The following is a 14,515-nucleotide window of genomic DNA, read 5'->3' on the forward strand; positions in this document are numbered from 1 at the left end:
ACCATGTCAACAAATGTATCATTTTCTTTATTATTTTACGATTAAAAATTTTTTGGGGAGAGAATTAGAAGTCAAGTTAGTCAGACGTAAGCCATGTCTTAAAACTGTGTGAATGACATTTGGATTATGGCAGGAAAAGCTGTTTTGCTTTCTTTGGTATATCTTAAACAGTCTTGAATGAATGCACCTGCAACATATTTGCACGTTTCCAAACTCTCATTCATTGCAATTCATTGAAGAGGACAAGTGAATCTGGGGCCTTTCAAAAGTAATACAAACAAGTTCTGTAATATGTCTTTCCCCTCGTGAGAAAGTTTTAATTTTAGCATTCAGTCTAGATTAGTCGTCAGACAACCTAATAATAGATCATTGAGGTCAACTTGTTTCATTCTGTCATTGCACAACTGTTTTCAAGCACATCCTATGTGCACATCATCCTAGTATAACACGAGTGGGAGATGTTTACCACATTTGTGATTGGTTACCGCCCTCCATCCCGTGATTAATAATAGTTTGATCTTACAGTCCGTCATGTCCTTTGGTTTGTTCTATAAATGTTTCACCATCTGCTTCAGTTTTCACTAATGAGAGCATGAGACACAATGGAGCTCTCGCTCATATACGCTTCGTTTTAATTATCTCTCCGTGAGCGAGAGCTCAGACGGCAAACAAATCGTAACCTTGCAAACACCAAATGTTTTTTCTTCTGGGCGAGCTGAATTTTCTTGTTCTCCTTTTCCTCAATTCAGAAACTCATTAACCTTTCACGGGCTCAATTACAATGAGAAGTAGTGCAGACAACACGGCCCACCACTCGCCCCTCCAACAGATGCACGAGCAGCCAATCACGGCGCCCCCTGCTCCACGTATCCCGGTCGAGCGGCTGATGATGTTGTGTTTCTGATTACGCAATTAACCTATCCCCGCTGAACGATATATCTACACCCAAAGCCATACTTTATGACAATTACCAGCCAACCTCTATTTTGGGTAAATAGAAAGACCTCCGACAGAATGCAGCAAAGGCCGGACCACCCGAACATGCAGGAAATCTATCTGTATTTTCGACGAGAGTCTGTTTTCCTGCTCCTTTGGTGTTGGTCTGTATGTAACTTTTGACAAGTAAAGCTTCTGGCATCATTCTTTTTCTCACTGTGGTAACAAACCAACATCTCTGTGGTACTGCAGGAGGCCGATCAGAGGGATGGGACAAGCCCTCGGGGAAGATCTTAGAGTCCAATGTGTTTTTAGACCTTAGAGATTTCCACCTCCTCTGTCTTTCACCCTTCAGTATTGTTAGGAAAACACAACCAGATGCCTTTGAAAAAGAAACTTTAAATTGGTTGTGTGAGACTGCCGAATGTGTCCAACATAGTCCGGATAGAAGCGTTTGCCCTGTAGGAATATTGTGCATTCACCTAGTTTTGTATTACACCTTGTTGCAGTAGTTTGTACAGTCTGTGGTAACCAGGGGAGGAAAGACACACATTCTGAATGGCAGGTTGATCCGAGATCTGAACGTCACCAATGAAAATGTCAAATATTTTTTAATTATACATGCACAATTTGTTACATGCACTTGTGATTTGAAGTCGAAGCGATGGTCAGGCAAACCCAGAGGTGTGAATTATGTATTCGCACTTGTTATTGAATCCTTTCATCATATGAAACCTCAAAGGTCATTTTAAAGAAATGTGTTAAGAAAAGTTTCCCATTTCTAGAGGATGAATAAATAATTGTTCTGTCTTACATTGTTAATACTCTTTCAATAAGGATTTTTAAACCAGAGAGTCATCAGGGATTTTTGAGAAACGGTTTATTGTGAAAGAACAAATATGGGAATGAACAAAAATGTATATATTATAAAGGTGATAAAGGTTTAAAGTAAAGTAAGCTAAATTTTAAAATAAAAAAAAGTTTTAGATCTGTTGTTGTATTTAGCAACGTTTAAGAAAAATACACTTTGCCCTAAATGCCAAAATAAAAGTAAATTATTAACTATAAATAATTTGATGTCAATTTGAATATTACACATTCACTTTTGTGAAAAAGTTGAAATTTTTCTGCAGTGCATTTAAACACATATTTTAGTAGACGGTTCCCTCACAGGTGGATCTTCATGCCCGTATTAAAAAACTGTGACGTGGAGTAACTTTGTAAACTTTGTATTGGAACAAATTATAATAGCACAATCTTTTCCCACTTCATTCAGACTCGAGTAAGTATTCAAACAAGAAAACAAAATGAACATTGTTTCAGTGTAAATAAAGTGTCAGTAGATATTGAGTGCAAAGATTTTTGTGTTTAATCTTTGTTAAGTGCATAACAGATGCCTTAGGCACATGCGTTTTTGTATTTTAATGCTCTAGAAACATCCACAATTTAGGCAAACATTTGTTCAGGTGAGTGAAATGAACATTTCAACCACAAACATTACAGCACAACGATGAGTCACAGAGCGAATCAAAACGTTAAAAAGTCATTTTATATACGTCACTGTATTTGCCACAGTGTTTCCTGACATATCCAGAGAGAAATAATAGACTGCAATAACAGCAGGTTCTGCACACAATAAAACTGTCCTAAAAATGCCAGAACATCCAATTCGAGACGTAGGGGTTTCGAACAGAAACATTAAGGAGGGAAATGCTGTGGTTATAACAGCTTTTTTGAGTAAATTAGTTTTCGAAAGTTGGAGAGTAGTTTTGAGTTCCAACTTTTCACTTCCTTCCATCTTTTTGTTTCCATTTAATAATCAAAGTCAGCAATTTTACCCTTATGATATCAACTTGAGTGTTCACCAAACCGGTTAAAGTTGGCACTGCAGCGTCATGGTGGCAAGTTTTGCTTTCACATCATCTCCCGTTTAAAGTTCTAGAGTCTTAGCTTCTTCATATTAGAAATTTGATTTGTAATAAGTAGCTATTTTTAACTTTTAATAACTTGCCTGTATTGACAAACATGGCAGCACAACTGCTTATTGCTCCAATATTAGTTTCTGAATGGTTATATTGCAAGATAAGTTCAAGTGTCATTTGAAATCAATTTGCAATTTTATGCAAGTCATTTGTTTCATTGCAAATTAAACCCACCGGGAGAGGAATAATGAAATTTCCTATCAATACATTTCTCTGTAATATTTTTCTATTTACAGCAAGTCTGATGAGTTTGAAGACAGCTGACCTCGCACACAGCCTGCATCTACGGTCTGGGAGGGTTTGCATGTTTGCGTCTATAATGAAAGTTCTAGCAAGACTGATGTGATGCCTGTTGAATGTAAGTTTATCATTCCATAAAACATTTTTTTTTCTTCGATATTTTCACAAAAGCACAGGTGTTATTTGGGTTTACCAGAAATAAATAGTGGCTTTCAGTAGAATTTTAGCCTCAATTATGTCTGGATGTCACTGCATTAAAATATCAAACTGCCAAATGTTTATACAATTAATTTCTCTCTTCTGAAGCATCATTTAATCGACATATGTCAAGGTGGATTTTAATGGATGTAAGAAGTTCGGACGATTGTCCTAGCAGATGAAACAGAGGTGTAGTTTAACACATCAACTATATTTAATGTCCGATAAACAAACTACAAAACTTTTTGTATAATTTAAAGTACCTAACTGTCCATTTATAATTCCTATCTGATTTTGTAAAATATTAATATTTTAAATATGTATTTTTTATGTTGAAATACTTTTATGACAACTCAAACCTGAAAATGTGCCCTTTGTTCTCGTGACGTCAAAGATTAGATGACATAATCTTTTTGGAGAAATCATTTGGCTCATATTGTTACAGTGCAGGTGTAAACAAGCTGAGTGTGGGCTTTCAGAGGAAAGCAGGTGGAAAAGATGAAACTGGATTCTAAAAATATAATATGAAAATAAGTCTGATATTAAAAGCGTTGGAGATGAGTCAGCAGATACAACAGAGCAGGACCGGTGTCATGACATCCTATACCAATGAAAACAGAACTGAAGGCAAAGGAAACTTATATTTTATTTTAGAACATCTGTAAGAAAGCCATTCACTCGATGACCTTCTCAAAAATATAAACAGTCCCACACTTTCAAGCCATTGATCTCAACTCATCTCAACTTTTATTTATATAGCGCTTTTTAAAATTTTTATTTTTACAAAGCAGTTGTACATGAAAACATTTTAACTATAAGCAATACATTAAATAACATACATGCACTGACACGCATACACACGCATTCACACACACACAGAGAGACAGAGATAGCCAGAAGCATCTCAAGCTTGACAGTGCTTGCACAACTAGGCTAAACAAACAAACAAAAAAAAGAAATAGAAATTAAAGAGGTAGAAGATAGATTCTACATTATTTCAAGTAATATTCTAACAGCTAATTGCCATTGCAATTTGTTGTTTGATCTGTTTGTTTCAGAAACTGTTTGAGGTCTATAATATCCGGAGAGAGCTTTCCATCGGCTCATGTGTTGTTCTATTGTTTCAACATCTATCCAAAGAAATCCTGTTAATGTATGAATATCTTAACTTTGTCTCCTTTCCTCCTACATTTCCCGAGAAGAAATAAAACTATAGGAAGTATGTGATCAAAGTTTGAGGTTTCAGTTTGAACATTCTTTATTAAATTCTTGCACCAAATAAAAACTAGTGCTCAAACAGCAAAAACAGATAATATCAATGAAATGTTCATGTCTTAAACACTGTGAAGATATCTCCCTTATTAACACACAAGCTGTTGAATATCTGTTGAATATTTAAGTTGAGGTTAGATATTTTGTTTTATTGCAGGGACCTCTTTACTGTGTACAACACATCAAGAAGCAATCACAAATGTATACAATTCAGTCAAATGATAGCTACTTTAAAGATATTTACGAACAAATATTCACTCGCATTCAAACCCTCTCACATAGGTTTTCTCCAGCTCTCACAAGGGGCACGGAGAGTGTGTTGTACCCATAGTTAGATGCGTGGTCTCCATTCACACCAGCACTGAACACATCTATAGCAGAGCTTTCGTCACTTCATCATGCAGTGCTGCTGCTCGCCGCTGAACAGACACACACAGCGTTCTGTTGTTCAACACAATGTCTCTTAACTCTAAACTATATAGGTCTCTGACCTCCTGCGACTTCTGCCACACATAAAAATCACATATTCTCTCTTTCAGCTGTTTTCTTTCTTCAAAAACTGATGGCTTTGAATTTCCCATTGGTTCTGATTATCTTACCTACTGGCGATTGTAATGCTCTCTTTGATAGTAGTTTAGACCATTGTATTAAACTCTTAGGTTTTCTCTTTTACAGTTGAACACTTAAAATCACACATGCTGACTAAATCATGCACTCTCAAAATAAATCTGTATAAAAATACGGTACTATATACTGTATTAATATTAAGGAATTTTCTGTATTAATTTTTACAGTCGTTAAATCTATATTTTACATTTTTGACTGCATTAAATTGCATTTTAGCATTAACGGAAATGGCTGTAAAATAAAAGAAAATTGTGTTTTTTGCCAGTTCTATCCGTTTTCTCTTTTTACAGTGTAGTGTTAATGTACAAATTTTAGAGGTCAAATAATCTTGATTTGGGTCAATTTGATAAGAAATGTTTGAGTTCATATTGAGATCAATAAAATTTACTTTTTGATCGCAGACTTGACAAATCTGAACTCAGTTTGAGACGTTGTTGAGATCTCTTCTGAAACTCTAATGGAGGCATTTGTGAGATTTCTAGGTATTCTTCTCAATATCTAAAAAACAGAGAACTATGGCAAACGTTCAATTTGCTCTCTTTTTAATCTCATTGTTGTCAGATATTAAAGATATTAAAGAAATCTCGTCTGTGATTTTTCTTCCTTAATTCGCATTTCTATGTACTTATAATTGCCTTTCTCTTCTCTTCTCAGATGCAGAATGGAGAATTACTATATAAATACTTCTAGTTGCCCTTGTGAGTTCAAAAAATACATCTATAAAATAGGTTATCAGAAGAAGTGATGCATCAAAAAAGATTTGTAAAAGAAGTTTGGAAGATGAATCAGCCTCTTTAAACATCCGCCAGATGCATTACTCTAGAACGTGCATTTGGTTCCTTTAACCTTTAACGCAACACCATCATTACATCTAATCATTGCGGCTGAACTCTCGCCAGATAACCATCATTACTATCAGTAATGACCACGACAGCACAATTTCCACATTGAATCAAGACCTGACCCTGTTTATTCGAGCATTCTTCACCGATCCTCTTCTTTAGCTCCTTCTCCACGTCTGTTTCCATGAGTCACAACAACAAGAAAGGTTCTCTCTCCCTCTCTCTCTCTCTCTCTCTCTCTCTCTGTCTTTTGTCTCTCGTCCTCTCATCTCATTTAGAGGCAGCTACGCTTCACTCCCCTCACAGAGTCCCACAGGCAATTTAGGAAAAGTAGGCCAAAATGAAATATGGCCTCAATAAAAATCCCACAACACTTCAAATGCACATTGGCAATAAAACTTGCACGAGTGTACACATGGCAGGGCTCTAAACAGCATGTTAGTTTGTTAAGAGTGTTATTAGGAAATAGCCAGAAGTGTTTTTTCTCTCCCACAGGTCCTGGGTCAGCACTATGAAGGTGGTGCAGCCGTAAACACTGACGTGGGGTGGAAAAAGCTGACCTGGAGTCAGTGGCTTGGCACGGCACGTTTCCCCACTAAATCACAGCGATTTGGGACGGTGTGTTAACACAGGGTGGTGTGTTGCAAATACAAAGGGTGTTGTCAAAAGGTTGCTTTTTTACCCTTGTTCTTATCATTGAACCACAGGAATGACAGTACGGCACATGAGGATTAGCAGATGCTGGTAAGAACAGCAACAACTGTGCAGTAACTTAATATGTTCAGCAAATGCATGTAAAGTCAACAGTTCAACAAAAATGCCTGCAAATCTAGCCAAAGAAATACAGTTATGATGAAATCTTGGAACTAGGCATTTGTTAAATATACCTAACGAGTAGTATATGTATAAGTGAACTACTAACATATTGCCTTGATGCCCGATGACTCCTGAGATAGGCGCAGGCTCCCCGTGACCCGAGGTATTTCGGATAAGCGGTAGAAAATGGAATGGAATGGAGTGCAGCTGTGACACGTCAGAGGAGATCTGCCCCTCCCCACTGAGTCTTGTTTCTCCCAAGGTTTTTTTCTCCATTTAGTTATCATGCTAGCGTATTGCAAGTTTACAACAAAGTTTAAAAAATTAATACAAATCTTTCATTCATAATCTACAGAAGACAAAACAGACCAGGCCGGTGCGGGTCTTCTCAACAGGATTTGTCACAGATTTGAACAATATGCTACATATAGTTTTGACAAACATCTTTGGGGATTTGAGTATTTCGATAAAAGCAGACTATGAAGTTGTTATTTTTCAATGCTCATTGCTGGACAGAAATAAATGAGCTGTTGAATAATCAACCCCCTTAAAGTTACTTTGCCATGAAGAGAACCATATTGCATCAGATATGAAGGATGAGAGAGATTTGTGTGTGTGTGGGGGTCTGAAGTTTTATTGCGACATGTATTACACACGAATCAGAAACCTCTGGTGAAATTGAACTGGATTGTGCAGCCAAAGCATTCTTGTTTCCAAAGCTCATTGCACAGGTTGTCCAATCAATACTGCTCAGCCGGCAGAACTAGACCTTGAGCATTGATACAGTCCAATGAGCGCATGTACATGCCTGTGTAACAGAAAAACACTCTACGATCTCACGATTATATTTCTATTGACTTTTAAATCGGATTTTGCAAGCTCTCGTTCACTTTAGACTGCATTTCTCTTCGGCCTTTCTGAAAACTGAAAGTGCAAAAAGTTCAGAAGTCGAGCATGACAGTGGTTATCATACTGTATATAATGCTTATTCTTTTTGGAAAAGACAATTCAATGGAGTATCCAACTCATAAGAAGCTCAACAGCTCATAATGTAAGAAGAGCTTAAGTGGGAGTCTTTCAGGGTTGAGAAGGTATTAGTCAAGCCACAACAAAGACGGCAATGCTGGAATTAATTTTTATTATTCAGGACTGTAAAGATTGTGGTAGTGAAAAAGAGGCCATGACCCACTTCAGGAGTAATGCAAGCTTGTTCTCAACTAACCGCTGTGATGTACCATTTATGCCAGAACATTCTTGTGAAAAAAAAATGCTGGGTTGTTTCAGCCTTGGTTCAAGTATGGACAAACACAACGGTTGTGTTAAAATAACCCAGAATATGGTCAAATTTTTCAGACCCAACAGTGTTTTCGGGTCTGTTGGACCCGTTTCCATTTCTTTCAATTCAAACTCATCGGTCTTTGCTTATTTTCTGTGAAAAACATATGTCAGGACCATTTTTCAATGACCGCACACTGTACACCCTCCTACACATTTCTATTACATACATGATGTGACCGAGGGCTTATTCAATTGTTGAAACTGTAGGTTCTGTGTAATTTTATTGTGTCCTCTTCATGTCCGGGCCTCCTTTAAGTATGTTTGTGTGTGTTTCTGTGTGCATGTGTGTGATAGAGAGTGTTTAAGAGTGTGTGTAAGTGTGAGTTGTCTGTATTTCCCTGTGCCGTTTTCGCAAAAAAATGTGGAGCACTTCTATGCATAAATGTGATCTAACAAAGGAACAGGGCAAATATTAACCATGTAGGCTGTTTAGACTGCTTGAAATTGGGATGAAGTAAACATCTTTTAATTATTTAAGATAAAGTGATAATAGTTGTGTTAAATTTAAATGGCTGGGTTTGTCAATTCTTGACCCATCGTTAGGTTGAAACAACCCATCATTTTTAGACTGTATGTTTTCTTTATTTGCATTATTTTCCATAAGACAAAATGCTTTTCTTCTAGGAAGAATAATTACTCTGGGCATTACAGTCCCATCAATTTTCTCAGATGGCAATAAACTGACATCTGGCATATTTCTGTTGAATCTCCAGTTTTCCCAGTTGTCTTGTTTGTTAAAGTGTTGGTTCACTGCTCTTCTGGAGTTACTCCACAAAGAAACAACCCCCCGGTGACCTTCATGGGTCCAACGTTCCAAAGAATGGTTTTCTCTCGATGCTGAATTGACGGTTTTTTTTGCGTTACAAAAAAACTGAAAATCCTTAGAGACTGCATGGTGTTGGTCTCTTGGTCTTGACCTAGTTCTTTGAAAATGTGGACGAATGAATTGATGCTTCTCTTTTTTAAAGCAGTCCTATTGGCTTTTGAGTTTTTCTTTCTCACATAACACCCGAATGCAACCATTTAAAATAGTTATAATCAAATAACTGTAGCATTTTAAACTCGAAATAAAATAGATCACTTAAGATAACTAGGGACAAAAGTCTCTATAATAAAACTGATGGCTCCCTTGAGTCCCAGCCGGGGTTTGAAACTATTAGAAGATGAGATGGGATGAACTGAAATGGAAGATTTAATCAAACGATCTTCAGTTCACTTTTACACAGCATGATGGCCACAGCAGTCTGCGAGATTAAGAACAGTGGTCTTTAAAACCCATCTGAGAACACAAATATACACACATGCCGGCGATGGAGGATGTGAATTTGTACAATCATATGAGTATGTTTTGTAATATTCCGATGCAGAAAATTGCAAGAACTCTGATAGTTTTAAATTTGAAATAACACGCAATACAACATGAGAAATAGACAGTGAAAAATGACAAACTGACACAATTTATTATGACAGATCAGTAGAGGAAAAAAATAAACAGCCTAACACAACAGAAGCTACAGGAAGTCTTTAAACGGGTTTATTTTATTAGATTCTTTAAAACATTATGAGTGATGAGCTTGCATGCATGATGACAAGTTCATTGTTATTTCTGCTTTGGGACAAATTAAAACAGAAAAATAAGTCAATCATTCTCATCAGGCAAATTACAAAATACATCAGCATGAAATTGGCACGTATAGTTTAATTTCACAAACGGTGTCTGAACAAACTTCCAAATTCCCACTCGGGAATGAACAGATCAAATAAAAGGGAAATCAGAACAGAACATGTTGGAAAGAAAGGGCTATTAAAAATACAAAATTACATCAGATTTGTTCTTGTACACGAATGTGTGTGTGTGTGCAAATGATCTGGCAGGTACAGATAAACTCAAAACAACATGAAAGTGTGAGAAGCTCTGATGATCTGGATCGGCTGTGAACTGGGAAATAAGACGTTTTTATTTCCTTATAGTAATATGCAGGGCATCGAAAACACAATAAAGCTACTTTATAACAGCATTAAAGTGCTTTAGATGAAAGGTACATTAAGAGAAACAACAAAAAATAGAAGCTGAAGACCAAAATAACAACGAAAAGGCATTTGAAGAAAAACAAAAACAATAGTGATGATTATATGAAAATGACCCTAAGGTTCCTATGTCCTAGACCTGATCAACCTTGATTTTTGTTTTCATTTTGAGCATGTTACTTTATTATTTAAAATGTTTTTATTCTGTGATGTTTTGTTTTAAAAGTGGGTTCATATTTTACAAAATCAAAAGAAATATACTGTATCTAAAAACTATTAAAAGAGAAATGGCAAATGTGAAATGTATTATTGTAAACATGCAAAATTGTGAAAGGATTCATAGAAATGAATTTGGGCTAACCAAGTACTTTACCGCCCGTTTGTTTACCAGCACGTGCAGAATGAATGTTTAGGTTCAGTCACATGTTTCCGCGAAAGAGGCGGCGTTCCGAGTACAAATATAAATAATCAGTTACGCTTTCTGTAGACTGTGTAACGGTTCAGACTCGTTCTGGGGTCACTCAGTAGGGTTAGTGTTGAATAAATAAAATACATTATTTGTTAACAAGACGTCACGTTTGTAATGCTATGGGAGAAAGTGCACTTCTTAGTACGCTGTTGAATCCCCGCCTTTCAGTAAAAAGAGCCAATCGTCATCTGAGGTAAAGTAACTTGCTATGCTGTGCGCATGTGCGATAGCTGGAGCATCATTCAACATGCATAAGGGACAGGCTTTATGGTACAGTTGTTGTCAGATTTAAGTGTTGCTCTGTTGTGTGTTATTTTATGTATTTTTTGTTGTATGTTTATTGAGCTTCGATTTTTACTTTAATATCATGGTTATATAATGGTAACTGTACCGCTGCAATGGTCAATTTGTGGTTGGCCTAATTAATCTACTAAAGGGTTTCTCAATATGTTTAGGTTTTTGTTATGATGTGATATCATTGGTGCTTTTATGTAATCAGCATTCTTACAGTTTACTAATACAGGATTGTTTCCTTTAGGCTTTATACAAAATAAGCACTTTTATCTCTTGGCTGCTTATGTTGCTGCTGATTTGTTAATTAAATAAGACCAGAAAAGGGAAATTGCAGCACATTGTAGCTGGCTTCACTACAGAACTTTGTGTCAGCTGCTTGGTGTCTGCCACTGTCGTCCTCATGGATTTGTGAATCACATTTGGATTTTCCTCATGTCTCTCAAGAGCTGTGATTACATGGTCCATCTCCTCATTACTGGCCCTTCACTGTAAAATCATTGAGTTTGAAGAACGCCTGCAACTGAAACCAGAGATTAGGTCAGATCACACGCTGTGGCTGAAGTTCTCTTGTATCTGGGGTTTAATTGGCGTCCCGCCCACTCTCCCTGCGCTGAATAGATAATAGGATGCTAATAGAGTGCGTCCTGCCCAGGTTTGGCCAGGTCAGACCATGAGGCTTTTCAGTCACACTTCTGCTGCTTTGTGTCACCGGTCAGAGGGGTCAGGGACCACGAGTCATGATTTCCCAGGTAATGGGGGAAACTTAGGAACTGGCTAAGTTTGGCAACCATTAGAATGGCTCTGGCACGTTCCAAGTATAGGGTACAAAATGGCACAGGCTATGTACAGTTTACTGCCTTGTTTTTGATGTTGTTTTTTAGCCATTAACGTTTAAAAAAATGTGCCTTGTTTGCTTAAATGAAGCTATCACTCATTAGGGTATAGCTAGTTTGCGATCAAATCTTTGATAAACACGCCTGCCAAAGAAGTGTAATTTTAAACAGAGATTGCCTTTATAAACCGATAACACAACAATTTTTGTAAAAATTCGTGAAAAATAACGAGACTACTTACTTTAAATTATGTTTCCTCTTGTGTGTCAAAACTTTGAAGAATATTACATTTTTTGTAAACGGGAGGAAATCACGCAGTAACAAGGTTCCATGCAAACCGTGGGGTACAGCTAAACATTAAAATTGCAATGATGTAATAAATTATTTTACCAAGAAATCTTCCTCAATACAGATTTAGCCTTCCAGCATACAAACAGATAATATAACTCTCTCAATACGTAGAACTTTATTAAAGTCCTGGTCCTGGAGAGGATTCAATACCCTTTCCCAGAAAACAACAACAATCATCTTTAAATCGCTTATTTAAAAGCCATGATTAGCAATTTTACCGAGATCGCTTTTATTAGAGAACTGTCTGGCAGTATTTGGGTTATAAACATTGCATCATTGTTTTTTACAGCAGTGTTTGCTGGCTGACTGGCACTGGTTTCCAACGCTTTCTACCCTATGAGTATCTCGCCAAAAAGTCCAGCGACCAACCCCAGTTATTTTGTTCAGTTTACATTATTTGATTGGTTGAAATGACCTGTAATGGTTTTCCTTACTTTTTAATATAATCTTGGAATGCCTTTATTATTTTGGGACTATGGGTCTACATATTTGAACAGACACGTGATGAAAGGCGTGTTGTTATGTTTGTCAAAGTGTTGGAATGTGAAAACTCTGAGCTTAACCTTCATCCAGCGTGAGATCTGTGTGTGCTCACTGCACATGGTGCCATGAGTGGAGTCGTCTTGATAGGCAGCTTTTCCTCTCACCAGATCCATTTCATTCTCTCACACAATTAAATCTGAGCTTTTGGGCCTAGGGATCATCCGTGTGAACTTCTGAACTGGCTTTTAAAGCCACCTGAATCTTCTTAATACTTTTTCCACTTAATACAAACACCATCATTTGATGTGTGTGAATGAATGTTTAACTTTGATTTCTTGGGCTTTGTACAGTCACCTCCACTTAAATCACAACCCTTTTCCAAAGGGAGTGAACTTTCTTCAAATCACTAGATGTTTTATTTTCCATAGTTGTTGAATAAAAGATTTTTCACAAAGGATTTGAAGGGATATATTGTGATGAGTGCTATAGACTCTCCTGTATGTAGACTTTTCTGTAGCTCAGTGTTTGGAGCATGTCGCTAGCAACACCAAGGTCATTGGTACGATCCCAGGGATTGCACATACTTAGAAAAAATGTGTAGTATAATGCAATGTAAGTCGCTTTGGATAAAAGCATCTGCAAATGCGTAAATGCAAAATGCAAATGTACCTATAATACATCTAGATTGTTTAAATATGTGGTCCTTTTGGAGGGTATGAAAATTCATCTTCATAAGCACCACATACTGTAAGTTCACTATTCTGTGTTATCATTTGACGAGTTAAAAGGAGTAATTTTACCTTTTAGGTACAAAACAAACAAGCAAGCTAGCAAGCTTCGTGTAAAGAACATTTACATGTGTACATTTATGCATCCCCTGTGTTCATACCCTCGACCTTGCGTTGTTAACGCAATGCACTGACCACTGAGCTACAGGAAAGCTCACATGTTAAAGAAAAATGCTAAAATGGGAATTTTGTTGCTCTTGAAAGGTTTCAATGCTCAGTGTCTTGCTTTTCTGATTCAGTTGAAAGTTTGTACCCGTTTGCATCGTGCGTGATGTAGACGGTGAGAATCAAGTGAGTCAGAAGATAGATGTGTGCCGGATCTTAATCCAGACGTCCGTTCTGTCCAGCGCAGATCCGAGGGCTTGTTTGGCATGCGTTTGAGTGTCGGTGGGATGTTTGTGGTGAGGGATTATGGAAGAGTCACAGACAGACGCAGGTATGACGTGATGAACTATTATTACTGAAGGCAGACGTCAGCGCTCGGCTCGGGGCAGTGGTATAAGAGTTTTCTTTATTAAAACTGTTGGAGATGCGTTCTCTGTGGATGATTTGTTCTCGTGTGGGTGGATCTTTTGAGATTTCTGTGGCACATGAACTGATATTGACTTGGGAGAAAAACAGTTTGACGTGTTTAGTATAGCCAATATGAATCTGGTTTACTATGTGCATACACTGCAAAAAATGACTTTCTTACTTAGTCGGTTTTTTCTTGTTTTCCAGTAAAATGTCTACAAATTAAATTCTTAAAACAAGATGCATTTTCTTGATGAGCAAAATGACCTAAGAAAATAGGTCTTGTGATTTCTTTGATCATTTCTCAATAATTAGATATGAAACACTTATATATATACTTATATATAATGAATAAACTATTGTTTTATAACAGACTAACCATTTAGGGTAATAAGTGGTTTTGGAGCATCCTATTGGCCCCTTTTCGAAATGCCATGATAGAAAAACCAGTTCGATCATCATCAAAACATATTGTCTTCTAATAAATTGCCTGATATGGTCTGTA

This window comes from Triplophysa dalaica, chromosome 14, assembly GCF_015846415.1.
Source record: "Triplophysa dalaica isolate WHDGS20190420 chromosome 14, ASM1584641v1, whole genome shotgun sequence".
NCBI classification, from domain to species: Eukaryota; Metazoa; Chordata; class Actinopteri; order Cypriniformes; family Nemacheilidae; genus Triplophysa; species Triplophysa dalaica.